The sequence below is a fragment of the Eleutherodactylus coqui genome, chromosome 9 (assembly GCF_035609145.1).
Source record: "Eleutherodactylus coqui strain aEleCoq1 chromosome 9, aEleCoq1.hap1, whole genome shotgun sequence".
In the NCBI taxonomy this organism is placed as follows: domain Eukaryota; kingdom Metazoa; phylum Chordata; class Amphibia; order Anura; family Eleutherodactylidae; genus Eleutherodactylus; species Eleutherodactylus coqui.
Genome location: NC_089845.1, coordinates 3,183,077 through 3,209,671, shown reverse-complemented (window position 1 = coordinate 3,209,671; position 26,595 = coordinate 3,183,077).

Here is a 26,595-nt window from a genome sequence, read left to right as displayed (position 1 = left end):
GAAGGGGGGGGGGGGGTCTTTACTTTAAGAGCAGTGAGACTATGGAACTGTGTGCTTGAGGAAGTTGTTAATTAATTGAAATTGACTAAAAGGGGGCTTGGGAACCAGAAAGTAACCATATGGATAATAGATTAGTGAAGTTGGATAATTGATCCAGGGATTTATTCTTATTGCTATATTTGGAATAAAAAATGATTTTTTTCCTAATACGAGGAAAATTTGCTTTTGCCTCATAGGGATTTTTGTGTTCAGCTGGATGAATATTAGGGGACAACAGTTTAAACTAGATAGTATTCTGCCTTTTTTGGTCATATAAGCTATTGTACTATGTTTTCCTCCTTATCTCCATATTTGCAAAATAGAAGTTTTAAGATCTGATATGTTTCACAGAGGCAGAGAGACTTAAGAAAGTGCAAAATTATAATTCACAGAAAAACCCCTACAGGAGAATAACCTTAAACAACCGTTTTATTGATAAATAATTAGAACCATGAGGTGTAGGGACAAACACATATACACCTAGATTCTATGATAACAAAAGGAAGCATAGTACAAAGGGGAACAAACCCCAAAGATGTGAAAAGGGGATAACAAGGCTCTGATGGATGGTAGGGCCTAATAAGCTGGAAAGACCCCCCTCATAAATAGCACTAGGCAAGCGAATACATCTTTGTGGTGTCTGACCCTAGCTCTCAGAATGGAGGTTGAGGACTGTGGCCAAAGATCCACAACCAAGGAGCCAAAGATGTAAAAACGCTTGATGATAAACGCTAAAGAGGCTGTCGATGTGTTTCGCAGCCACGTAACACTCTTAGCGGTGTCCAGCAAAGGCCCTCAATGGGATAGCAAGGATGAGTAAACCAGACCCACCGAGAGGTACACACTGAAAATATGCTACAAAACTATTCGATTGATGTTCTAACAGTATGTAGGTATATTGGATGCCAAAAAGACCTTTAATGCTCTGAAGTATGATATGAGGATGCTCTGTGGAAAATGACAGAGCTCTCAATAATCAAATTTTAAAATCCACAGATATTTAGAATGCTCAAAGCGTTTCTCTGGCCGTACGGACAGAACATCAGGAGCTTAATGTGGTAAAAATGTCACAGAATCCTCTTGGCAGTAAGTGATGTGGTATTTGGCTTCAGGTGGAGCCAAACTTCAGTCATGTTAACCCACAATTGGATAGCTCGTAAGGAAAACGGTGGCCTCCTAGCATGTTTTTAAAAAGACACAGGGCTGATGATCTGAATACATACCGTATGAGAGTTATTTTTGAGAATGATTTCAAGAGATGAATTTCATTGATGGGAAAGATGCTGGATTTATTCCAGTTAGGCTTCTTTCACACAAGCGCATATTGGCCGGCCTTTTTCACGGCCGGCTGATATGCGCTGTGATCTGATGCATTGGAATCCAATGCATCAGATCACATGGGCATATTACTGAGACGTAAACGCGCCTGGCAAGGCCAATATAGCGCCGGGCGTTTTTACGTCGGGCCTAAAAGATAGTCTTGGAACCGGAATCTTTTGGGCCAGAATACGTCTGCCGCTGCATGGAGCCCATAGCAGCGGCTGTAGGTGGAAGGGAGTTTAGCAGCCACGCTCTCCTCCCCCCCCCCCCCGTGCAGGCTCACCTTTCTTCTCCTCCCCGCTCATTCTGTACAATGGAAGGGGGTGGGTTGGGGGCGGAGCTAAGCATTGGCCCATCCCACCTCCTCCCATTGATGGCTATAGACAAGGGGTGGGATGTGGGCAGAGCTAAGCTACCACCCTCTCCCTGACCCTTGTCCATAGCCATCAATGGGAGGAGGCGGGGCGGGCGTCCGCTTAGCTCCGCCCCTGACCAGCCTCTTCCAATTGCAAAGAACAAATAGGAGGAGACGAGGGAGGGGAAATGGGCGATGGCATGGTGAGCTCGGTGCATATGCACCAGGCCCCATGCCGTGTGAACGGGTGCACAAACATTAGATTTGTGCACCCGTTAACGAACTTCTGCACCCCAGATGGAAGCGGATATTAGCCATTCGTGAAAATGTCGGCCAATATGCGCTCATGTGAAAGAAGACTTGTAGTGTATTTACACGTGGAAATGTGATATCGATTGGAGAAATCCACAAATTTTTTATGCGTTTTGTTAGAAAAATGTTGTGAAAGATGCTCTGAAAAATGCTCATGAAAATCATATGCTGTTCCAATAATAAAAAAGTTGTTCTAATATAATATTAGTTCCATAACTGTTGCTCCAATAGCAAAAAAAAGAAAATTGCATCACACTCACATGAAACGTGCAATTACATGCAAGTGTGATGCTTTTTCTTTGTTTCCATAGAGAAGAATGGGTGATTCTTGAACAGAATTGCCCAAAAGTACGGCTTTTCTATCTCACAGTATTGCTGAGAGAAAAATTACCCATGTAAATTAACCCATTTAAAATTATGGGTTCTTTTCACATGTAATTTCTTTGCATTTTGTAACACACACAAATTGTGCATGAAAATTGTAAATATGTGTGTAAATCTCCAACCTTGGATGTACCAAATATATTATGATATGATAGAAGAAAGACAGACGGAACAAGTCAAAATAAAGAAATTGGTGTCCATCTATGGAAAAATCTAGATGATCTTAGAGAAATAAATGATACAAAATATACCCATGAATATACATCATGAGTGAAAGGCTTGCAGGAATGTGATGTTCATACAGGTCATATAGGCTTAGGGTGCTTTCAGACTAAACAATTATTCAAAAAAATTCAAATGACCGAATGATAGTCGTTCACATTCCACTGGACAGCTTCCCTGAGTTTTGAAACCTTGTTACTCATCCCTTGTCTCCTTTGCCTTGTTTCTTGTTCCGTGTTTCCCTGATTGAGTGCACTCCATGTCTTGTTCCTTACTCAATTAGCCCTATATATAAACCTGGCACTGGCCCTTCAAGCATTGCATGATTATTGTGCTCCGCTGCCTTGATCAAGCTTCATCTCCTAAACCTGCTCCTCTCCTGCAAACTGCGACTACCTGTTAATGACCTCTGGCTCTCCTCCCGACAACACTACGCACCTCCTCCATTTGTAGTGCAAACTGTGTCTATCTGTTAATTACCTCTGGCTTCCTCCTGACTAATCTCTGATCCTGCATAGCTGCTACACCTGCTGCTTCAACCTAGACTTACCGGCCTGTAGTTACCAGGCTAACTTTTGGTCCCCTTTTTGGAAATTGGAAGCACGTTGGTAATGCTCCAATCTGATGGTACAACCCCGGTCTTGATAGTATCCAAAATATTAGTTCACTTAGTATCTTTAGTACCTTTGGGTGTATTCCATCTGGGCCCTGCGATTTATTGATTTCTAATCTTCTTTAACCGATTCCGCACCTCCTCCAAATATCAGATAAATTGTTGCTCACACTAGTAGAAAGGCTACATGCTCCCCAGCTGCTCTTGAATGGCTTTATTTCCTAATGCTTTTACCTGCAGGTTCAAGAAGCTATAAATTTTGTTAGTTAAGGCTCATTTACACGGAGCGATGATCGCTCAAAAATAGCTAAAAAGCGATCGTTTGAGCGATAATCATTGCTTCTAAACGTGCACCCATCATGCACTTTTTGTGCACTGCTAGCTGATTGTTAAATTCTGTCCAACCTAAAAATCGTCGTTCAGCCTTATCAGCAGTTCTCTGCAGGTAGTGCTGATAGCATTGTTTCGCGCCGAAGAACAAAAGAATGGAAAGCAGATAAGAGCCCTTTGGCTATTAATTGCTTTCAGCTAAGACTTTATTTGTACACTTTGCTCTTAAGTAGCTGAGTAGCTACTTCAAAGTTTATGCAAAACTATCGTTTTAGCGATCTTTGAGCGATCATCGCTCCGTGTAAATGGGCCTTTAGAAATAGCCCCAGATTACTTTTCCATGGAACCAACATAGCATGGACCTATCTGTTTCATCATTCTAATATGCAACCTAACATCCCTGTAACTCTTTAGAGGCCTAAATAAGGATGATTTAGTCTTAATAACAGAGTAGCATAGTCGCCTGCAACAATAGGAAATATTGTTAATATTCAACAGTACAACCTAAACCTATAGGATTGAATCAGAGCACATTGAGGCCCTTTCTGTTTCAACTGGAAATATGAAACAATGGAATATGTATTTGTTTTAGAAAAGAAATAAATGTAACATATAACTATTATGTGTTAAGCCGATCTCACACGTTCGGATTTGGATTACAGAATTCATGGTTGCCTTCAACAAGAATAGAGCACTGGCATGTCTGCTCACATGAGCGGACAGCGATTCCGATTTCCACTCGCGGAAATAAAATCGCAGCATGCTTTATTCTTGTGTGGATTCTGCATGGACGGCTTCTATTGAAGTCAATAGAAGCCGTCTGACCCGTGGCCCATGTCACTGGTACCCACGTCAGCACCTGCTGATGTCAGCACCTTCCTCCTCTCTGCTGGAGGAAGTGGTGATGGCAAAATCCATACAGCAGTTTAAACGGGGACTTGATGTCTTTCTGGAGAGGAAGGACATCATAGGATATAAATCTTAGGTTAAGTGTCAATCCGGGTATACAGGCAGGTAGGAACTATTAGGGGTTGATCCAGGGAACAGTCTGATTTCCATTAGGGAGCCGGGAAGGAATTTTTTCCCCAAAAGGGCTAATTGGCTTCTGCCCTTGGGGTTTTTTGCCTTCCTCTGGATCAACACAGGAGGATAGACAGGCTGGACTAGGTGGACATTGTCTTCATTCGGCCTTACATACTATGTTACTATGTTACCTAGCAATAGTGTAGGGGGAAAAAATATTTGAAAAAAAAGCTGTACTGCGCATGACTGATGGCAACCCGTCCAGACAATCCGCAATACAGATTTAAACATTTCCGTGTGGACCAGTCTGTATGAGATTATCCAGGACTTTAAGAACTTAAGCTAACAGGAGGAAATACCATAAAAATGACTCACCTCTTAAATTCACTGCTGATCAGTGCTTTGCTGCCATCCATGACAGCATTACCACTGCGGTGAACAATTGGCTGCAGTGGTCATGTAGATGTCTGGCATATCACTGCTGCAGGAATATAAATAAAGTCTGACAAAAATCACCATACTGCCTCTGCTGGAGTGGGGAAGGATTTATGAAATGAGTACCAGTTTTGTTGTTTTTACCTTTTCTTACTTCTTTTATTTTAATTTTTTCAAGTTTCGTTCAGGCCCTTTGTTTTATAAAGGGACTATATGCATAAAATGAATCTTTCTAGTTGTATTTTGACCAATTGATTATAATTATGTATACTCCTAAAATAAATCACAACTAGAGATGAGCGAGCACCAAAATGCTCGGGTGCTCGTTACTCGGGATGAAATTATCGCGATGCTCGAGGGTTCGTTTCGAGTAACGAACCCCATTGAAGTCAATGGGCGACCCAAGCATTTTTGTATATCGCCGATGCTCGCTAAGGTTTTCATTTGTGAAAATCTGGGCAATTCAAGAAAGTGATGGGAACGACACAGCAACGGATAGGACAGGCGAGGGGCTACATGTTGGGCTGCATCTCAAGTTCCCAGGTCCCACTATTAAGCCACAATAGCGGCAAGAGTGGGCCCCCCCCCCCCTCCCAACAACTTTTACTTCTGAAAAGCCCTCATTAGCAATGCATACCTTAGCTAAGCACCACACTACCTCCAACAAAGCACAATCACTGCCTGCATGACACTCCGCTGCCACTTCTCCTGGGTTACATGCTGCCCAACCCCCCCCCCCCCCCTGCACGACCCAGTGTCCACAGCGCACACCAAATTGTCCCTGCGCAGCCTTCAGCTGCCCTCATGCCACACCACACTCATGTCTATTTATAAGTGCGTCTGCCATTAGGAGGGACCGCAGGCACACACTGCAGAGGATTGGCACGGCTAGGCAGCGACCCTCTTTAAAAGGGGTGGGGCGATAGCCCACAATGCTGTACAGAAGCAATGAGAAATATAATCCTGTGCCACCGCCATCAGGAGCTGCACATGTGGGCATAGCAATGGGGAACCTATGTGCCACACACTATTCATTCTGTCCAGGTGTCTGCATGCCCCAGTCAGACCGCGGTTTTTTATAAATAGTCACAGGCAGGTACAACTCCGCAATGGGAATTCCGTGTGCACCCACAGCATGGGTGGCTCCCAGGAACCCACCGGCGGTACATAAATATATCCCATTGCAGTGCCCAACACAGCTAATGTAACGTCAGCTTTAATGCAGGTGGGCAAAAAATTAATTGGATTACACTGTAGGCGAGGGCCCCAAAAAATTGGTGTACCAACAGTACTAATGTACCTCAGAAAAATTGCCCATGCCCAACCAAGAGGGCAGGTGAAACCCATTAATCGCTTTGGTTAATGTGGCTTAATTTGTAACGAGGCAGCCCAGTTAAAATAAAAATTGGTTCAGGTGAAAGTTTCAACGCTTTAATGAGCATTGAAACGTATAAAAATTGTTTACAAAAATTATATGACTGAGCCTTGTGGGCCTAAGAAAAATTGCCCGTTCGGCGTGATTACGTCAGGTTTCAGGAGGAGGAGCAGGAGGAGGAGGATGAATATTATACACAGATTGATTAAGCTAAAAGGTCCCCGTTTTTGATGGTGATAGAGAACAATGCTTCCATCCGCGGGTGCAGCCTACGTATTGTTTAGGTATCGCTGCTGTCCGCTGGTGGAGAAGAGAAGTCTGGGGAAATCCAGGCTTTGTTCATCTTGATGAGTGTAAGCCTGTCGGCACTGTCGTTTGACAGGCGGGTAAGCTTATCTGTGATGATTCCCCCAGCCGCACTAAACACCCTCTCTGACAAGACGCTAGCCGCAGGACAAGCAAGTACCTCCAGGGCATACAGCGCGAGTTCAGGCCACGTGTCCAGCTTCGACACCCAGTAGTTGTAGGGGGCAGAGGCGTCACGGAGGACGGTAGTGCGATCGGCTACGTACTCCCTCACCATCCTTTTACAGTGCTGCCGCCAACTCAGCCTTGACTGGGGAGCGGTGACACAGTCTTGCTGGGGAGCCAGAAAGCTGTCAAAGGCATTAGAGAGTGTTCCCCTGCCGGTGCTGTACATGCAGCCTGATCTCTGCGCCTCCCCTGCTACCTGGCCCTCTGAACTGCGCCTTCGGCCACTAACGCTGTCGGATGGGAATTTTACCATCAGTTTGTCCGCCAGGGTCCTGTGGTATAGCATCACTCTCGAACCCCTTTCCTCTTCGGGTATGAGAGTTGAAAGGTTCTCCTTATACCATGGGTCGAGCAGTGTGTACACCCAGTAATCCGTAGTGGCCAGAATGCGTGTAACGCGAGGGTCACGAGAAAGGCATCCTAACATGAAGTCAGCCATGTGTGCCAGGGTACCTGTACGCAACACATGGCTGTCCTCACTAGGAAGATCACTTTCAGGATCCTCCTCCTCCTCAGGCCATACACGCTGAAAGGATGACAGGCAAGCAGCATGGGTACCCTCAGCAGTGGGCCAAGCTGTCTCTTCCCCCTCCTCCTCATCCTCCTCATGCTCCTCCTCCTCAACGCGCTGAGGTATAGACAGGAGGGTGCTCTGACTATCCAGCGACATACTGTCTTCCCCCGTCTCTGTTTCCGAGCGCAAAGCGTCTGCCTTTATGCTTTGCAGGGAACTTCTCAAGGGGCATAGCAGAGGAATGGTGATGCTAATGATTGCAGCATCGCCGCTCACCATCTGCGTAGACTCCTCAAAGTTTCCAAGGACCTGGCAGATGTCTGCCAACAAGGCCCACTCTTCTGTAAAGAATTGAGGAGGCTGACTCCCACTGCGCCGCCCATGTTGGAGTTGGTATTCCACTATAGCTCTACGCTGCTCATAGAGCCTGGCCAACATGTGGAGCGTAGAGTTCCACCGTGTGGGCACGTCGCACAGCAGTCGGTGCACTAGCAGATGAAACCGATGTTGCAGGGTGCGCAGGGTAGCAGCGTCCGTGTGGGACTTGCGGAAATGTGCGCAGAGCCGGCGCACCTTTCCGAGCAGGTATGACAAGCGTGGGTAGCTTTTCAGAAAGCGCTGAACCACCAAATTAAAGACGGGGGCCAGGCATGGCACGTGCGTGAGGCTGCCGAGCTGCAGAACCGCCACCAAGTTACGGCCGTTGTCACACACGACCATGCCCGGTTGGAGGCTCAGCGGCGCAAGCCAGCGGTCGGTCTGCTCTGTCAGACCCTGCAGCAGTTCGTGGGCCGTGTGCCTCTTATTTCCTAAGCTGAGTAGTTTCAGCACGGCCTGCTGACGCTTGCCCACCGCTGTGCTGCCACGCCGCGCGACACCGACTGCTGCCGACGTGCTGCTGCTGACACATCTTGATTGCGAGACAGAGGTTGTGGAGGAGGAGGAGGGTGGTTTAGTGGAGGAAGCATACACCGCCGCAGATACCACCACCGAGCTGGGGCCCGCAATTCTGGAGGTGGGTAGGATGTGAGCGGTCCCAGGCTCTGACTCTGTCCCAGCCTCCACTAAATTCACCCAATGTGCCGTCAGGGAGATATAGTGGCCCTGCCCGCCTGTGCTTGTCCACGTGTCTGTTGTTAAGTGGACCTTGGCAAAACCGCGTTGGTGAGGGCGCGTACAATGTTGCGGGAGAGGTGGTCGTGCAGGGCTGGGACGGCACCTCAGGAAAAGTAGTGGCGACTGGGTACCGAGTAGTGCGGAGCCGCCATCATACTTTTGAAATACTCCGTTTCCACAACCCTATACGGCAGCATCTCCAGGCTGATAAATTTGGCTATGTGCACGTTTAACGCTTGAGCGTGCGGGTGCGTGGCGGCGCACTTGCGCTTTCGCTCCAACACTTGCGCTAGCGACGGCTGGACGGTGCACTGACAGACATTGGTGGATGGGGCCGAGGACAGCGGAGGTGAGAGTGTGGGTGCAGGCCAGGAGACGGTAGTGCCTGTGCCCTGAGAGGGGGGTTGGATCTCTGTGTCAGGTTGGGGCACAGGGGGAGAGGCAGCGGAGCAAACCGGAGGCGGTGAACGGCCTTCATCCCACCTTGTGGGGTGCTTGGCCATCATATGTCTGCGCATGCTGGTGCTGGTGAGGCTGGTGCTGGTGAGGCTGGTGGTGGTGGCTCCCCGGCTGATCTTGGCACGACACAGGTTCCACACCACTGTTCGTCGGTCGTCTGCACTCTCAGTGAAAAACTGCCAGACCTTTGAGCACCTCGGCCTCTGCAGGGTGGCATGGCGCGAGGGGGCGCTTTGGGAAACAGTTGGTGGATTATTCGGTCTGTCCCTGCCTCTACCCCTGGACACCGCACTGCCTCTTCCAACCTGCCCTGCTGCTGCCCTTGCCTCCCCCTCTGAAGACCTGTCCTCAGTAGGCGTAGCAAACCAGGTGGGGTCAGTCACCTCATCGTCCTGCTGCTCTTCCTCCGAATCCTCTGTGCGCTGCTCTCTCAGACTTACTGCCCTTACTACTACCTCACTGATAGACAACTGTGTCTCATCGTCATCGTCCTCCTCACCCACTGAAAGGTCTTGAGACAGTTGCCGGAAGTCCCCAGCCTCATCCCCCGGACCCCGGGAACTTTCAAAACTTTGGGCATCAGTCACGACAAACTCCTCCAGTGGGAGAGGATTCGGAACCCTTGCTGCCCATTCTGGGCAGGGGCCCGGGAACAGTTCCTGGGAGTGTGCCTGCTCCTCAGAATGTGTCATTGTAATGGAGTGAGGAGGCTGGGAGGAAGGAGGAGCAGCAGCCAGAGGATTCAGAGTTGCAGCAGTGGACGGCGCAGAACTCTGGGTGGTCGATAGATTGCTGGATGCACTTTCTGCCATCCACGACAGGACCTGCTCGCACTGCTCATTTTCTAATAAAGGTCTACCGCGTGGACCCATTAATTGTGAGATGAATGTGGGGACGCCAGAAACGTGCCTCTCTCCTAATCCCGCAGCAGTCGGCTGCGATACACCTGGATCAGGAGCTCGGCCTGTGCCCACACCCTGACTTGGGCCTCCGCGTCGTCGCCCGCGTCCACGTCCTCTAGGCCTACCCCTACCCCTCAGCATGATGTATTACCAGTAGTGCAGAAACAGAACGCTGTAATTAAATGTGCCGCTTATTGGCCTGTGGTTGGAGGCTGACTTCGCTTACGGAACGCACAGCAGAGCCACGAAAAAATTTTTGCGCAAGCCTGCTTTAACACGTAGCTGGCTGCGTATGAATTAGGACAACTACCCCCAGCACAGACCTAGTACACTGAGGACGGTCACAGGCAGCCCAAATAGATTTTTTTTCCCAAATGTTTTTGGAAAGGCCCACTGCCTATATTCAATAAATATGTCTTCTGTCCATGCCTCACCACTACTGGCCCTGGAGTATGTAAAATAACTGCAGACTGTTGCACTGTGGACTGGAATACAGCGGTGATGTAACAGCCAACACAGAGCCAGGAAAGAATTTTGCGCAAGCCTGCTGTAACACTTAGCTGGCTGCGTATGAATTAGGACAACTACCCCCAGCACCGATCCAGTACACTGAGGACAGTCACAGGCAGCCCAAATAGATTTGTTTTCCCAAATGTTTTTGGAAAGGCCCACTGCCTATATACACTGTATATGTCTTCTCTCTCTGCGTCACCCCTACTGGCCCTGGAGTATGTAAAATAACTGCAGACTGTTGCACTGCGGACTGGAATACAGCGGTGATGTAACAGCCAACACAGAGCCAGGAAATAATTTTGCGCAAGCCTGCTGTAACACTTAGCTGGCTGCGTATGAATTAGGACAACTACCCCCAGCACAGACCCAGTACACTGAGGATGGTCACAGGCAGCCCAAATAGATTTTTTTTCCCAAATGATTTTGGAAAGGCCCACTGCCTATATTCAATAAATATGTCTTCTGTCCCTGCCTCACCACTACTGGCCCTGGAGTATGTAAAATAACTGCAGACTGTTGCACTGTGGACAGGAATACAGCGGTGATGTAACAGCCAACACAGAGCCAGGAAATAATTTTGCGCAAGCCTGCTGTAACACTTAGCTGGCTGCGTATGAATTAGGACAACTACCCCCAGCACAGACCCAGTACACTGAGGACAGTCACAGGCAGCCCAAATAGATTTTTTTTCCCAAATGTTTTTGGAAAGGCCCACTGCCTATATACACTGTATATGTCTTCTCTCTCTGCGTCACCCCTACTGGCCCTGGAGTATGTAAAATAACTGCAGACTGTTGCACTGTGGACTGGAATACAGCGGTGATGTAACAGCCAACACAGAGCCAGGAAATAATTTTGCGCAAGCCTGCTGTAACACTTAGCTGGCTGCGTATGAATTAGGACAACTACCCCCAGCACAGACCCAGCACACTGAGGACGGTCACAGACAGCCCAAATAGATTTTTTTTCCCAAATGTTTTTGGAAAGGCCCACTGCCTATATACACTGTATATGTCTTCTCTCTCTGCGTCACCCCTACTGGCCCTGGAGTATGTAAAATAACTGCAGACTGTTGCACTGTGGACTGGAATACAGCGGTGATGTAACAGCCAACACAGAGCCAGGAAATAATTTTGCGCAAGCCTGCTGTAACACTTAGCTGGCTGCGTATGAATTAGGACAACTACCCCCAGCACGGTCACAGGCAGGCCAAATAGATTTTTTTCCCCAAATGTTTTTGGAAAGGCCCACTGCCTATATTCAATAAATATGTCTTCTGTTCCTGCCTCACCACCACTACTGGCCCTGGACTATGTATAATTACTGCAGGGTGCAATGCTCTGCACGGCCGATATACAAAAGAAAAAAATGTGCAACACTGCAAAAAGCAGCCTCCACACTACTGCACACGGTTAGATGTGGCCCTAAGAAGGACCGTTGGGGTTCTTGAAGCCTAAAATACTCCTAACACTCTCCCTATAGCAACTCCAGCAAGACAGCACTTTCCCTGATCTCTGTCACAATGCATCTGTGGCGAGCCGCGGGAGGGGCCGATTTTTATACTCGGGTGACACCTGATCTCGCCAGCCACTCACTGCAGGGGGGTGGTATAGGGCTTGAACGTCGCAGGGGGAAGTTGTAATGCCTTCCCTGTCTTTCTATTGGCCAGAAAAGCGCGCTAACGTCTCAGAGATGAAAGTGAAAGTAACCCGAACATCGCGTGGTACTCGTCTCGAGTAACGAGCATATCGAACACGCTAATACTCGAACGAGTATCAAGCTCGGACGAGTACGTTCGCTCATCTCTAATCACAACCCTTCTTTCCTCCTTTTTAGCACCATGTCCTTTTTTCCTAAGATGATAGCTTAATTAAGGAGTTGGCACACAGTCTAAAAGTAATGTCCCATTCAGATGTGACGACAGTCATCTAAATGACTGCACGAGCGTTGACGTCACTGCTAAGGTCGTTAGCACTCGTGCAGAGTGTGAAGACAGGCAGACTTCACCGTATGATTGTGGGATTCTTGTAGGCTTCTCATTCACATTTATATGCAAAGATAAGTCCACAAACCAGCAATGCTTTTATGCTGACTAAAAGTCACTGATAACAAATAGTGAACAAATAGTTAATGATTTTTTTTGCATTCACACTGCAAGATACTTGCTCAAATTCCTTCACGAATTTTGATCTATAATCGTCCGTGTAAATGGCCGATATGAAATGATCAATTAAAGAAAAGAAAAGCATGGCAAAGTCTATATATCAGGACATATAGATAACTATCTAGATCTAGACTGATAGACAATAGATAGATCAACTTGTATAAACAAGGATTATGTTCTTGTTTAAATAGCAAAGGTTTAGCACATGAAACTTTATCCAGAAGGTGTCCCTCGCCTGACAAAAGTTAAATGGACTTATCAAATCTATTTTTCTATTGCCGCGATAAGTGCCGGTTCCAAGGATTCATCAGCTATATAGGCTTTTACTAACAGCATATTTATTTCACTTCCTAAATGGAATCCAATTTAAAGCTATTAATATTAATGCACTAAGATAATTCTGATGATGAATTAATAAAACACTTGGCCTCTCAATATGCTGTTTGCTTTTACCATTTAATGATACCCTTAACTAGGAAGAGGAAGAGATAGAGCCGAGTCCACTAGGAGCCTGAAAATTAGAAACCACTTCATTGTTTTTAGCTTGCTGCTTTAATGACGATCAATATAATTGATTTTGGACTAGAAAAGTATTTGCAAAATCATTACCATGTGCTACATTTCTATTTGGATTCCGAAAGCATCAGCAATGTGTAGCTTCTATAAAAAGTAGTCTAGCAGTCAATATGTGAAATGTTAAATACATTTTACTAAGACCATTTAAGCTATGTTCAGTATTTAAGCATGCTCTATCAGGGCCAAGCAGAGTTGTGTGCTATAACAGCATGTGAATAATAACTTGACGTCTAATGCCAAATATGCCAAGTCTACAAGAACATGATATGACATCTATGATGAAATATATTGCCATCAAAAACCAAATTTTGAAATAGCTATAAATAAAAGAGTGCAAGATTAATGTACATCAAGCAATAACATGCATTTTGGAAGGGACATAGATAAAAGCTTGTGGGCCCTTGTTTAAAAGTTCATCTAGGGCTCTGTGCCAAGTTGCAACTTCACTTCATGACCGTAACCTTAAAAAGTATATACATTGTGGTCAACAAATTTATATGACAACCCATAAAAACACAATAGGCTAAGATACAGTGTCTCATCTCAGTCCTTCATCCCTCACACAGTAGTTCCCTCTTTATTGCCACTACAAAATAATGCCTTCGTACTTTGCCGTAACTAGAACAAAATGGGAAGGGAAGACAAAGGCCAGATAAAGATCTACAGCTAATTAATACATTTGAGAACCTCACTATTAGAAGTGGAAAGAAAGAACAAAGACCAAAAATTCTGAAGGAAAGTATAGGAGAAAGAGACATCGATCACAAACTAACATGTTTTTACACAATTGCCCAGACCATGGGGAACAAACAAGGAGAATTGGAGCTCCTAACACAGGAAGAGAAATATGATGTCATAGGCATCACGGAAACTTGGTGGAATGATACACATGATTGGAATACAAGGCTTGAAGGATAGAACTTATTTATAAGAAACAGACCTAAAAAAACGGGAGGAGGTGTTGTGTTGTATGTTAGGAAAACATTCATCTCCACAGAGATTCGAGCTTTAGAGCTGCGAGTTCTGTAGAAACTCTATGGGTAAGAATACAAGGAGAGAACAACGGAAAGGACACTATTGTAGGCATTTACTAAAAGCCGACTGGACAAGCAGAAGATATTGATGAACTCTTTCTACATCAGTGAGGAAACACTTAGCTAACTTAAATTAATTTAAGTCTCAAGGTCCAAATGAATTACATCCTAGGACACTAAAGGAAGCAGCGGAAGTAATTGCTGAACCGCTCGCAATAATCTTTGAAAATTCCTAGAGAAAAGGAGAAGTTCCAGAAGATTGGAAAAGGGCAAATGTTACCCCTATATTCAAAAAAAGGAAGAAGGTGGATCAAGGAAACTACAGGCCTGTGAGTCTGACTTCTATACAGGAAAAAATTGTTGAACAAATTATTAAACAGCATGCATTCAAGTGCTTCAATAAAAATTGAGTAATTAACCAGTGCCAGTATGGGTTTGTAACAAACAAGTCATGCCGGCCGAATCTAATTTCCTTCTTTGACAGAATTAGTGCCTGAGTTGAACAGGGAAATGCGGTGGATATAGTATATCTTGACTTTGGCAAAGTATCTCATATCATACTTATTGAAAAAATGACTAAATATGGGATTGACAAGGCAACTGAGTGATCTACTCAAAGAATGTACAAAAATGTAGGTCAGATCAGCGCTCCTCCGGTGTGGATGGAATGGTACAAGGACAAAAAGAATGATAAATAAAATGTGAATATGTACTCACCCGATGTCAGGTGGAGTCTATGGGATGATCTCCACCAACACCTCCATATCCACAAAAACCTGTAATACAAATATGTACTGGTTCCTGACTTCCTGGTGCGTCCTCGGATCCTGACGGGCTGTGACAGGAGAGCAAGCAGGATCTCTGTGTCTCACCTATGGGTGGGACCTACTGCTACAATGGTTCAAAAATATATAAAAAGAAAAATGATCCTGCACTCCTGAGGCAATATCAAACCAGGGAAGGATGCTGCCATAGACTGTAATCACCTATTTTTAATAAAGCATGCAACGCGTTTCATCTAATAATGGACTTTCTCAAGCACATACAAAATACTCACAATAGTCTCTAAAAAATTAACACAGGAAGAATCCATTGTAATTAGAGGTGCCGACAAAGGTGGGGGTATAATTATCATGGACTATGACCACTATCATCAGGAATCATTAAGAAATTTAGGAGATAAGGTCTATTACAAATCATTGAAGGAGGACCCTACTGAAAAGATATGCAAGGAATTTTATGTCCTCCTACAAGAGGCATATGATGAAAATAGCATATCCAAAAATGAATACAAGTATCTGAGAGAAACACCTGTTGGGATCCCTTATTTTTATCAGATTCCGTAGGTCCATAAAGACTTTTAAAAAAAACCCTGGCTGCCCCATTGTGGCAGGAATGCAATCTGTGACCAATAGATTATCAGAGTATGTAGATCAGATGCTCCAGAGGTATCTGGTCAACCTACCTTCTTACGTAAAGGATTCAGGTCACATTTTAGAAATTATTAGTGATCTACAATGGAAAAAATCATACCTTTGGTGTACCCTGGACGTGGAGTCACTATACTCCAACATAGGACATAACATAGGGGTTAAAGCTGTGGAACAAATCCTGGTAGATGACATCCTCATGCCCTCCCACCAGAGGAAGTTCATACTGAAAAGTATTTCTTTCATACTCAGTAACAATGTGTTCACATATAATGGCACTTTCTATAAACAATTGGTCGGAACCGCAATGGGCACTAAATGTGCCCCAACTTTCGCCAATCTAGTTATGGGCATCTTTGAGAAGAATAAATTTTCCGATGAGAGAATTATCCTGTACAAAAGATACATAGATGATCTTTTGATCATATGGAACGGGAACAAAGAAGATTTGGTCATGTTCATCACAGGTTTGGCTACTAATGAATTTGGATTCCGGTTTACTTCCACGATAGACCCAAAAAAGATCACATATCTGGATTTAGAATTAGAAGTGGGTGATGATAACAACATTATAACTCGGACTCACTTCAAACCTGTGGACACAAATAGTTACTTAGATTACCACAGCTGCCATCATAAAAAATGGAGAATCAATGTGCCTTATGGACAATTAAAGCGGATCAAAAGGAACTGTACCAAATTAATTGATTTCAAGACACAGGCTAAAATCATAAAGAAACGGTTCCTACAGAAGGGATACCCTAAAAATTTAATCGAGGCAGCATATGATAGGGTCTTGAAAGATGGGAAGATTGATTATGGAAATCCCAGGTTAAAGAATAAAAATAAGAGAAATAACATTTCTGAGATGGAAGACAATCAGGTATATAAAACAGCTTTTACCACCAAATACAGCTCCCAATATGGAAGAATTAACAAAATTTTGAGAAATAACTGGTCCATCCTAAAAGAAGATCCTTTTCTAACCAAGAAATTACCATCTAACCCCCTGTGCATCTTTAGATTAAACAGAACCTTGAAAAATCTACTGGCCCCCTCCTGTCCAAAAAAGAAAAGAACAATAAGAAAAAGGAACAGAAAAGTTCAAAAGGAGAGGGAGGAATTTATAAATGCAGGGAAAAGAGGTGCAAATTTTGCCTAAGTTTGAACCATGGTTTAAAAGAACTAGTACTACCCAGTGGCGAAACGATCAAGATAAAACAACGATTGACGTGTGGTGTCAAACATATAATTTACATGCTCGAGAGCCCATGTGGGAATAGGTACATAGGTAGGACGGTCAATACTCTGCGTGGGAGACTTAATAAATACAGAAGTAACATCCATAAGGGTTTTTTAAAACATAGTGTGTCACGACATTTTGCCCTAGTCCATAACAACAATAGTGAAGGGTTAAAGGTGACACCTATACAGAGACTCCGAGAAAAAGAGATGTATTGGATTTTTAAGATGGATTCTTTGGTACCTAATGGCCTAAACGAGGTGTTAGAAAAAATGTGACGTACATAGTGCACAGTCCCACGCCCCCCTGCCCCCTTTTTTATCCTGTACCCTATATCCCGTTTTACATCTCTTCATATCCATTTATTATTTATTCATTATTATATTCCCTTTTTATGATTCCAGTGTTTATAGTCTCATCCCGATGCCACTAGTGTAGTAGGAATTCTCATCTTATTTTACTATGATAGCCAGTATTGCTTCCCCCCCTCCCCCATTTTCTTTTTAGCCACACACTTTTAACTATATTGTATCATATTTGTATTTTGATCTACATGTGCATAGAATGAGGCCTGGATATATGTATCATATTATGCTTATTTTTAGGTTTTTAACCTGTATATTTATGTGCTTTTATATATAGTGCCTTTTTATTCTTTTTTATGTATAGTTCAAATCGTATTTTGTATATGTAATTTTATATTCTATGTCTTCTATATATACCAGTTAATTCAGTCTGAGACCACAGATCATCTCCAGGGGCTGCTATGGTGATGACTGTTGTTTTTTCCTCCTTTATTATTATGTATTCGCAGCCTATATGGTTATATATGCATACTATAGTACATTTTAATGTATTTATTTTATTTTTATCTTGCTGAGATGGTGGTGGTCCTATACCCAATTGGGCAACATTTCATCAGTACCACAACATGTATATGAGTATTACCTCCGGAGCACTGACGCCACTAAGTTTCAGTGATGTCAGCCCCCTCCGTATCATGCATCTTCTTGATGCGTGTCATGTGACCAGGTAACTCCGCCCCAAAAAATGGCGACTAATAGACGTTCCTGCGACGTGAGCCCGTTCCGTATTATGCATCTCCTCTGATACATGTCACGTGACCAGGTAACCTCACCCCCTACGGTGCAAATGGACGTTCCGTGACGTCAACCCGCTCCGTAGCATGTGATACGTGTCACATGATCGGGTAACTCTGCCCCTTATGGCGCCAATAGACGCTAGCATTACATCTTTTAGTATGCCATCCATCTATAGCGTGTCGATTCCAACACGCTTCCACATCACGGAGTGTGACGTAAGCACGCACTGGATCATGTGACGTACGGAACGGCCGTCCCATTGCGACACGCCCCCTTTTACACCGGCGGCAATGGAAGCCAGAGAGATGGTACACCTGTTAGAGAGGTAACACTACATTTTTATTGTATGTATATAAGGAGACTATTGTGAGTATTTTGTATGTGCTTGAGAAAGTCCATTATTGGACGAAACGCTTTGCATGCTTTATTAAAAATAGGTGATTACAGTCTGTGGCACTATCCTTCCCTGGTTTGATATTGCCTCAGGAGCGCGGGATCATTTTTCTTTTATATATTTTTGAACCTACTCAAAGAGTGGTCATAAATGGCTGCACATCCAAGTAGAAGAATGTATCAAGTGGAGTACTACAAGGCTCTGTCCTAGGCCCAGTGTTGTTCAACATTGTTATAAATGATCTGGAGGAGGGAATTGATAGAAAACTGATTAAATTTGCCAACGACACAAAGCTAGGAGGGAGAGCTAACACTAGGGAAGAAAAAGAGAATATTCAAAAAGATCTAGAAAAGCTTGAACACTGGGTGGCGATTAATAGAATGGTATTTAACAAAGAGAAATCCCAAGTCCTGCAACTGGGCAGGAACAATGAAAAAAGCACATAAAGAATGGGAGGAATTGGGCTAAGCAGCAGCACATGTGAAAAAGACTTGGGTATACTAATAGATCATAGACTGAACATGAGTCAACAATGTGATGCAGCAGTCAAAAAGGCAAACAAAACTCTGGGATGTATTAAGAGAAGCATTGAGTCTGGATCATGTGAGGTCATTATTCCCCTCTACTCTTCCTTAGTCAGACATCATCTGGAATACTGTGTCCGGTTCTGGGCACCCCACTTTAAAGAAGACATAGAAAACTTGAGCAAGTTCAGAGAAGAGTTACCAAGATGGCAAGTGGTCTGCAAATCATGTCCTATGATGAACGGGTAAAGGATCTGGGAATGTTTAGCTTGCTAAAATGAAGGTTGAGAGCTGAGAGGAGACTTAATAGCTGTCTACAAATATCTGAGGGGCTGTCTCAGTGCAGAGGGATCAGCCCTATTCTCATCTGTACAAGGAAAGACTAGAAGCAATGGGATGAAACTGAAAGGGAGGAGACTAGAGTTGAGTGAGTATACTCGCTAAGGATAATTGCTCGATCGAGCATTGGAGAGGGAGAGAGAGATCTCCCCTCCGTTCCTCCACGCTCTCCCCTGCAGCTCCCCGCCCGCCGCCGAATCTTTGCTCCCGAGCAGGCAGGTACTCGCTAAGGGCAATGCTCGATCGAGCAATTGCCCTTAGCGAGTATACTCGCTCATCTCTAGAGGAGACACAAATTAGATATTAGAAAAAACTATCTGACTGGATGATCAATGAGTGGAATAGGTTACTACGGGAGGTGGTGGGTTCTCCCTCAATAGAGGTGTTCAAAAAAAAGGCTGGACAAATATCTGTCTGGGATGATTTAATGAATCCTGCACTGAGCAGGGGGTTGGACCCGATGATCCTGGAGGTTCCTTGCAACTCTACCATTCTATGATTGTATGATTCTAATAGTGCCTGTCATTTTAGCCCCCATACAGCAAAATTATCCCACTTTGTTTCTCTGAAAAAGTTAATAGCTGTTCCTCTGTGCCCTCACAACATAATAGTGGTCTTTGAGTGTCCCTGAAAAGTGTGATTGTCCTGCTAAAGCCCCTATAGCTATTCCACTACATTTTGGGTATTCCCATCCTGGGCCCTTGACCACATCTGTTTGCTCTTCTCCCACCAGCTGCTGCATCCAGGCTTCAAGAGTTGGCCAAGTTCTACTGAAACAGCTGAGCCCCCTATAATATTAGTTATGGTTCTATAACTCCTATAGAAGCGAGTTGCAGATATTTGACCCTTTAAGAACCAGCCACTTTTTGCTTTTTCATTCTCATTTTTTCACCCCCTCTTTAAAAAAAAAAATCATAATTTCTTTATTTTTCTATCAATAGTGCCATTTGAGGGCTTGTTTTTGGAGGAATGATTTGTATTTTGTAATGGTACCATTTAATCTATCACATAATGTATTGGAAAACTTATGAACTGTTTTAAGTGGGATGAAATGAAAAAAAAAATCAATTCTCCCTTTCTCTAAGGACCCTGCTTTCACAGCAATCATGTGTGATACCAATGACATGTTAACTTTAGGCCTCTTTCACATGGGCTACAAAATCATTACTACAAAACGCCTGTAAGTGAAGCCTATGGTTTACAATGGGTTCTTTCACATGAGAGATGTTTTGTAGCCTGAAAGAACCCATTGGAAACCATAGGCTTCAAGTACACGAGTTTTGTAGTGATGATTTTGTAGCCCGTGTGAAAGAGGCCATATTCTACAAGTCAGCACTGTTACATTGATACCAAATTTATATAGGTTTTTATTATCTAGAGTTTTGTTTACTACTTTTAGGCTGCTTTCACACGAGCGATGTAATATTTCCGCAAGACAATCACAGCGATATCGCATCAGTGTAGTGTGCAATATTGCTGAATTTTCTCACGGTGATATCACGCAAGACTTTAGAGCACCACGTGCACGTTTTTTTTTTTTTGGGGGGGGGGGGGGGGGGCTTGAAATATAAGCCCTACCCAAAAATAAGCCCTAGCTGCATACATAAAAAAAAAAGAATACACGACCTCTCCGGTGCTGTCATCTACCCGCGTATCTTCCCTGAAGCTCCCTGGCAGTGGTTAAAGTACTACTGCAGAGTTTCCTAGTGGGGACTTTGAAAATCCACGCCTCCAGGAAGCTCTGCCTCTGTTTGGTTCTCGAGCATTGGCTCAGAAAATCAAAGCTTCAGGGGAGACGCGCGGGAAGATGACAGCACCAGAGAGGTCATGTATTCTTATTTTTAAGTTTCGTATGCCGCTAGGACTTAGTTTAGGGCTTTTACAGTAGGATTTCCTACTGTAAAAGTTGCATCGCATCGCCTGAAAACCGAGTTCTCGTGCGATGCAGCACTTAGGAAGGCTCCATAGGGAAACATGGGCTACAAAAAAAAAATCGCAAATTGTGGTTGCATAGAGCTAGCCACGATTTTGTAGTCTCGCAATGTCTCAGGCTACAAAGCATTGCTTGTGTGGAAGAACCCATAGGAAAGCATGGGCTCTACATACATGTGATTTGTGGCACTGTTGCATTGCGACAAAATCTTTATAGAAAATCGCCCGTGTGGAAGCGGCCTTAAAAATATAAAACTTAAAATTGCTATTTGTTGCCACATTCTGACTCCCATAACTTTTTTACTTTTACAGCAATGGAGCTTTGTAAGCATTTTTTTTCAGGGTGAGCTGTAGTTATAATTAATAAAAGTGAATTTTGCAATTTTTTTTAGTTGACTTGAACTTGTGATCGTTTAAGAGCTTGTGCTATATACTGCTATAGTTCAGTATTGCAGAATATTGACATTTTACTGGTTGTCTATTAATGGACATCCATGCATGGCAGCCCTGGGAGCCTTCATTACGCTGCCATGATCACATCACAGGGAGGAGTCAATCGGGTGTTAGTGGGCTTTCCCTTGGCTTTCCGCTTAGAAACTGCAATCCACATTGACCACAGCATTCAAGCTGTTAAATAGCCACAATCAGAGCTAGCTCCAATCATAGCCATTGCCAGCAGATGTCATCTGTAAGAAACAGCTGATAGCCGCCAGGTATAAATCAAGCTTGGCTCCCATCGTATGTTGTTAAAGGATTAAACATCATAGCAAAGAAAGCTATACTGTTTCCATAACTTCTGAGATGTGGAAATAGAACATTTAGCAGGGAGCAGCAAGAGATGAGCAGGGTATAATTAAAATAACATATTCATTTCCGTAGCATAGTTCAAGTTTATTATCTCTGTGCTGATAATAAACACTGTGCAAAAATACAGGGGTCAAGTCGCTTTGGGAGATTTTTTTATGAAGGTGATAATCAGATTTATTCTTATAGATACAGGAACATTCAAAAAATACATACACACCTACATGTACACACATACACACAACTACATGCACACACAAACGCACAACTACATGCACATATATACACACACATCTACATGCACACACATACACACACCTATATGCACAACACCTGCATGCACACAAATACACACATCTACATGCACAAACATACACACACACACCTACATGCACACACATACACACACAAACACCTACATGCATGCACAGACACACCCCTACATGCACATACATACACACACCTACGTACACCTACATGCACATACATACATACACCTGCATACACACACATACGCACATCTACATGCACACACAGACACTCCCCTACATGCAAATACATACACAGTGTGTATGTATGTGCTTTTGGTGTATATGTATGTGCATGTAGATGTGTGTATTAGACACACCTACATATACACACACCTACATGTTTGTGCATACACACACCAAATGCACATACATGCACACATATACATGCACCTACATGCACAACACCTACATGCACACATATACACACACCTACATGCCCATACATACACACACGTACATGCACACACATACATACACCTGTATGCACACACCTACATGCACACACATACACACACACCTACATGCCCATACATACACACACCTACATGCACACACATACATACACCTGCATGCACAAACCTACATGCACACACATACACACACACCTACATTCACACACATATGCACACCTACATGCACACACATACACACACCTACATGCACATACATACACACACCTACGTACAACTACATGCAAACACATACAATACACCTGCATGCAGACATATAAACACACCTACATGCACACACATACACACGCCTACATGCACACACATGCACAACACCTACATGCACATACATACACACACCTACGTACACCTACATGCACACACATACATACACCTGCATGCACACACATACACCTACATGCACACACATACACACACCTACATAATGTTAATAGATCCCAGCACAATAGGGTTTATTGCTTCTGCATTTTCTTCAGTAGTACTGTACAATCTATGTTATTTTACAGTCCATGTTTGAAAGAAATGCATAACCTCTGCTAAAATATCAGACAAAGCACCTCTACATATCACCTCTGATCATGGCACATGAGTAGATATGAAATGTTTCCTTTGTGCTTTTAAGGTGATGAAAAGGACAAGTAGGTCTTGGTTAAATCAGCTGGATTTGATGTGATGTCACAGCCTTTGGCTAAACATAGATTGACTTAATTTTCTCAATAATGAACTTTGGTCCAAAGCATTTAACAACTGCAAGAGGGAGCAGCCTAATAAAACAAAGACAATCTCCTCATTCAGGTTATCTTGACTGTGCTGCAGGGGAAACATAGAAATATTTTTTAATCGAGATTCTCTGCAGCAGCTCTTTCCAAATGCCAGTATCCATCACTGATGACTGGATCAATAGCTGTGTTTTGGCCCTAGCCTCCTACGAGAGATGGCATGCCATCAGTGACAGACAAATATCACAGTTAAGCAAAATATCCAGCCAGACCTAGTAACATTTTTATTGATTTTTGTTGTGCAAATAATGTCTTTTTGGGCTGAATAAATGGCTTTGAGCCAAACAGTCATTGTTTATGATTCCAAAATGCAATAAAGGGACAGGAAATATATTATGGCCAATGTCTCAAGGCACACCGCATAATCATCCTTTGGTGGTGAAAAACTATCCAAGTGAAACCACGAGTGCATATCTATCTATGCTTAAAGGTACCTGTAGGACCTGCAAATCTTATACAGAATGTCCTATTAGGAAACTGATGGAATTGCTCCCTGACCTATTGAACAACCACTAGAATGGCAGAAAAAAATAATAATCACTATATATTTTCGATCAATACAGCAAAACAGATTATTATATTCTTTACAAATAAAAAATCACATGTGCCAACAGGACATTAGTATGATTTGCTACTCTGCTATAGTAGTCACAGATATCTCCCTAAATATTTCCAAAGCTTACTAGCCTTTATAAGGTAGTATTTTCCCAGATTCAAAGAAGTATAATTCAGCAAACTTGAAATGTCATATTACATGTGCTGACACTTCATTACTTGTCGTTCTAAGATCTTCTGTGGGGCAGTGCACATTATGGAAATATCATGCATAATTATTAGAGATGAGCGAGCACGCTCGGATAAGGCGGTTACTCGAGCAATTATCGCTCTTCTCGAGTAACTGCATTCTCGTCCGAGAAGGCTCAGGGGATGGCGGGGGGGGGGGGCGAGTGAGGGAGATCTCTCTCCCCCCCGCTAACCCCCGCCACCCCACGCTCACCCCCGCCGTCCCCGCGAGCCTGCTCAGATGAGAATGCAGTTACTCGAGAAGAGCGATGCACGCTTGAGTAACTGCCTTATCTGAGCGTGCTCGCTCATCTCTAATAATTATGTATAATGTAATCAACTGTTCCACGACCAAAACACTAGACTGCATTTATATGTAGAACATGTGACTTAGCACTAGACAGATAAAAAAAAATTGCCACTGCCAAAGAGCAGAAAGAATGTTTGTCTCATGAAATATATTCATTATGCAATTCACTGAAAGGAAATTTCAATATTCATAAAATTATAGAATGATAGATTTGAAAAGGACCTCCAGGGTCATCTGGTCCAACCCCCTGCTCAGTGCAGGATTCACTAAATCATCCCAGACAGATATTTGTCCAGTCTTTGTTTGAACACTTCCATTGAAGGAGAGCTCCCCACCTCCCGTGGCAACCTGTTCCACTCATTGATCCCCTCACTGTCTAATATCTAATCTGTGTCTCCTCCCTTTCAGTTTCATCCCATTGCTTCTAGTCTTTCCTTGTACAGATGAGAATAGGGCTGATCCCTCTGCACTGTGACAGCCCTTCAGATATTTGTAGACAGCTATTAAGACTCCTCTCAGCTTTCTTTTTTGCAAGCTAAACATTCCCAGATCCTTTAACCATTTTCATAGGACATGATTTGCAGACCGCTCACCATATTGGTAACTGTTCTCTGAACTGGCTTCAGTTTGTCTATGTCTTTTTTAAAGTGGGGTGCCAGACCGGACACAGTATTCCAGATGAGGTCTGACTAAGGCAGAGTACAGGGGGATAATTACCTCATGTGATCTAGACTCTATGCTTCTCTTAATACATCCCAGAATTGTGACTCATGTTCAGTCTATGATCTATTAGTATACCCAAGTCTTTTTCACATGTGCTGCTGCTTAGCCCAATTCCTCCTATTCTGTATGTGCCTTTTTCATTTTTCTTGCCCAGATATAGGACTTTGCATTTCTCCTTGTTAAACACCATTATGTTAGCTCAAAGATCTTTCCCGGAATAGAAGTCAGGCTCACAGGCCTGTAGTTTCCTAGATCCATCTTCTTCACTTTTTTGAAGATAGGGACATTTGCCCTTTTCCAATCTTCTGTGACTTCTCCTGTTCTCTAGGAATTTTCAAACATTATGGCGAGTGGCTCAGCAATTACCTCCGCTGCTTCCTTTAGTATCCTAGGATGGAATTCATCTGGACCTTGAGACTTAAATTAATTTAAATTAGCTAAGTGTTCCCTTACCATCCTTTTGCTTATACATAGCATGCATGCTTTTATTCCCCCAATAGCACAGGGAAGATCAATTAATATTCCATCTACTTTCTGAGAGAAAACAGATACAAATTAGGAATTTAAAAGTTTGGCATTCTCAACTTCATTCTTAACTAGAGATGAGCGAGCACCAAAATGCTCGGGTGCTCGTTACTCGGGATGAAATTTTCGCGATGCTCGAGGGTTCGTTCCGAGTAATGAACCCTATTGAAGTCAATGGGCGACCTGAGCATTTTTGTATATCGCCGATGCTCGCTAAGGTTTCCATTTGTGAAAATCTGGGCAATTCAAGAAAGTGATGGGAACGACACAGAAACTGATAGGGCAGGCGAGGGGCTACATGTTGGGCTGCATCTCAAGTTCCCAGGTCCCACTATTAAGCCACAATAGCGGCAAGAGTGCCCCCCCTCCCAACAATTTTTACTTCTGAAAAGCCCTCATTAGCAATGCATACCTTAGCTAAGCACCACACTACCTCCAACAAAGCACAATCACTGCCTGCATGACACTCCGCTGCCACTTCTCCTGGGTTACATGCTGCCCAACCCCCCCCCCCCCTGCACGACCCAGTGTCCACAGCGCACACCAAATTGTCCCTGCGCAGCCTTCAGCTGCCCTCATGCCATACCACCCTGTCTATTTATAAGTGCGTCTGCCATGAGGAGGAAACGCAGGCACACACTGCAGAGGGTTGGCACGGCTAGGCAGTGACCCTCTTTAAAAGTGGCGGGGCGATAGCCCACAATG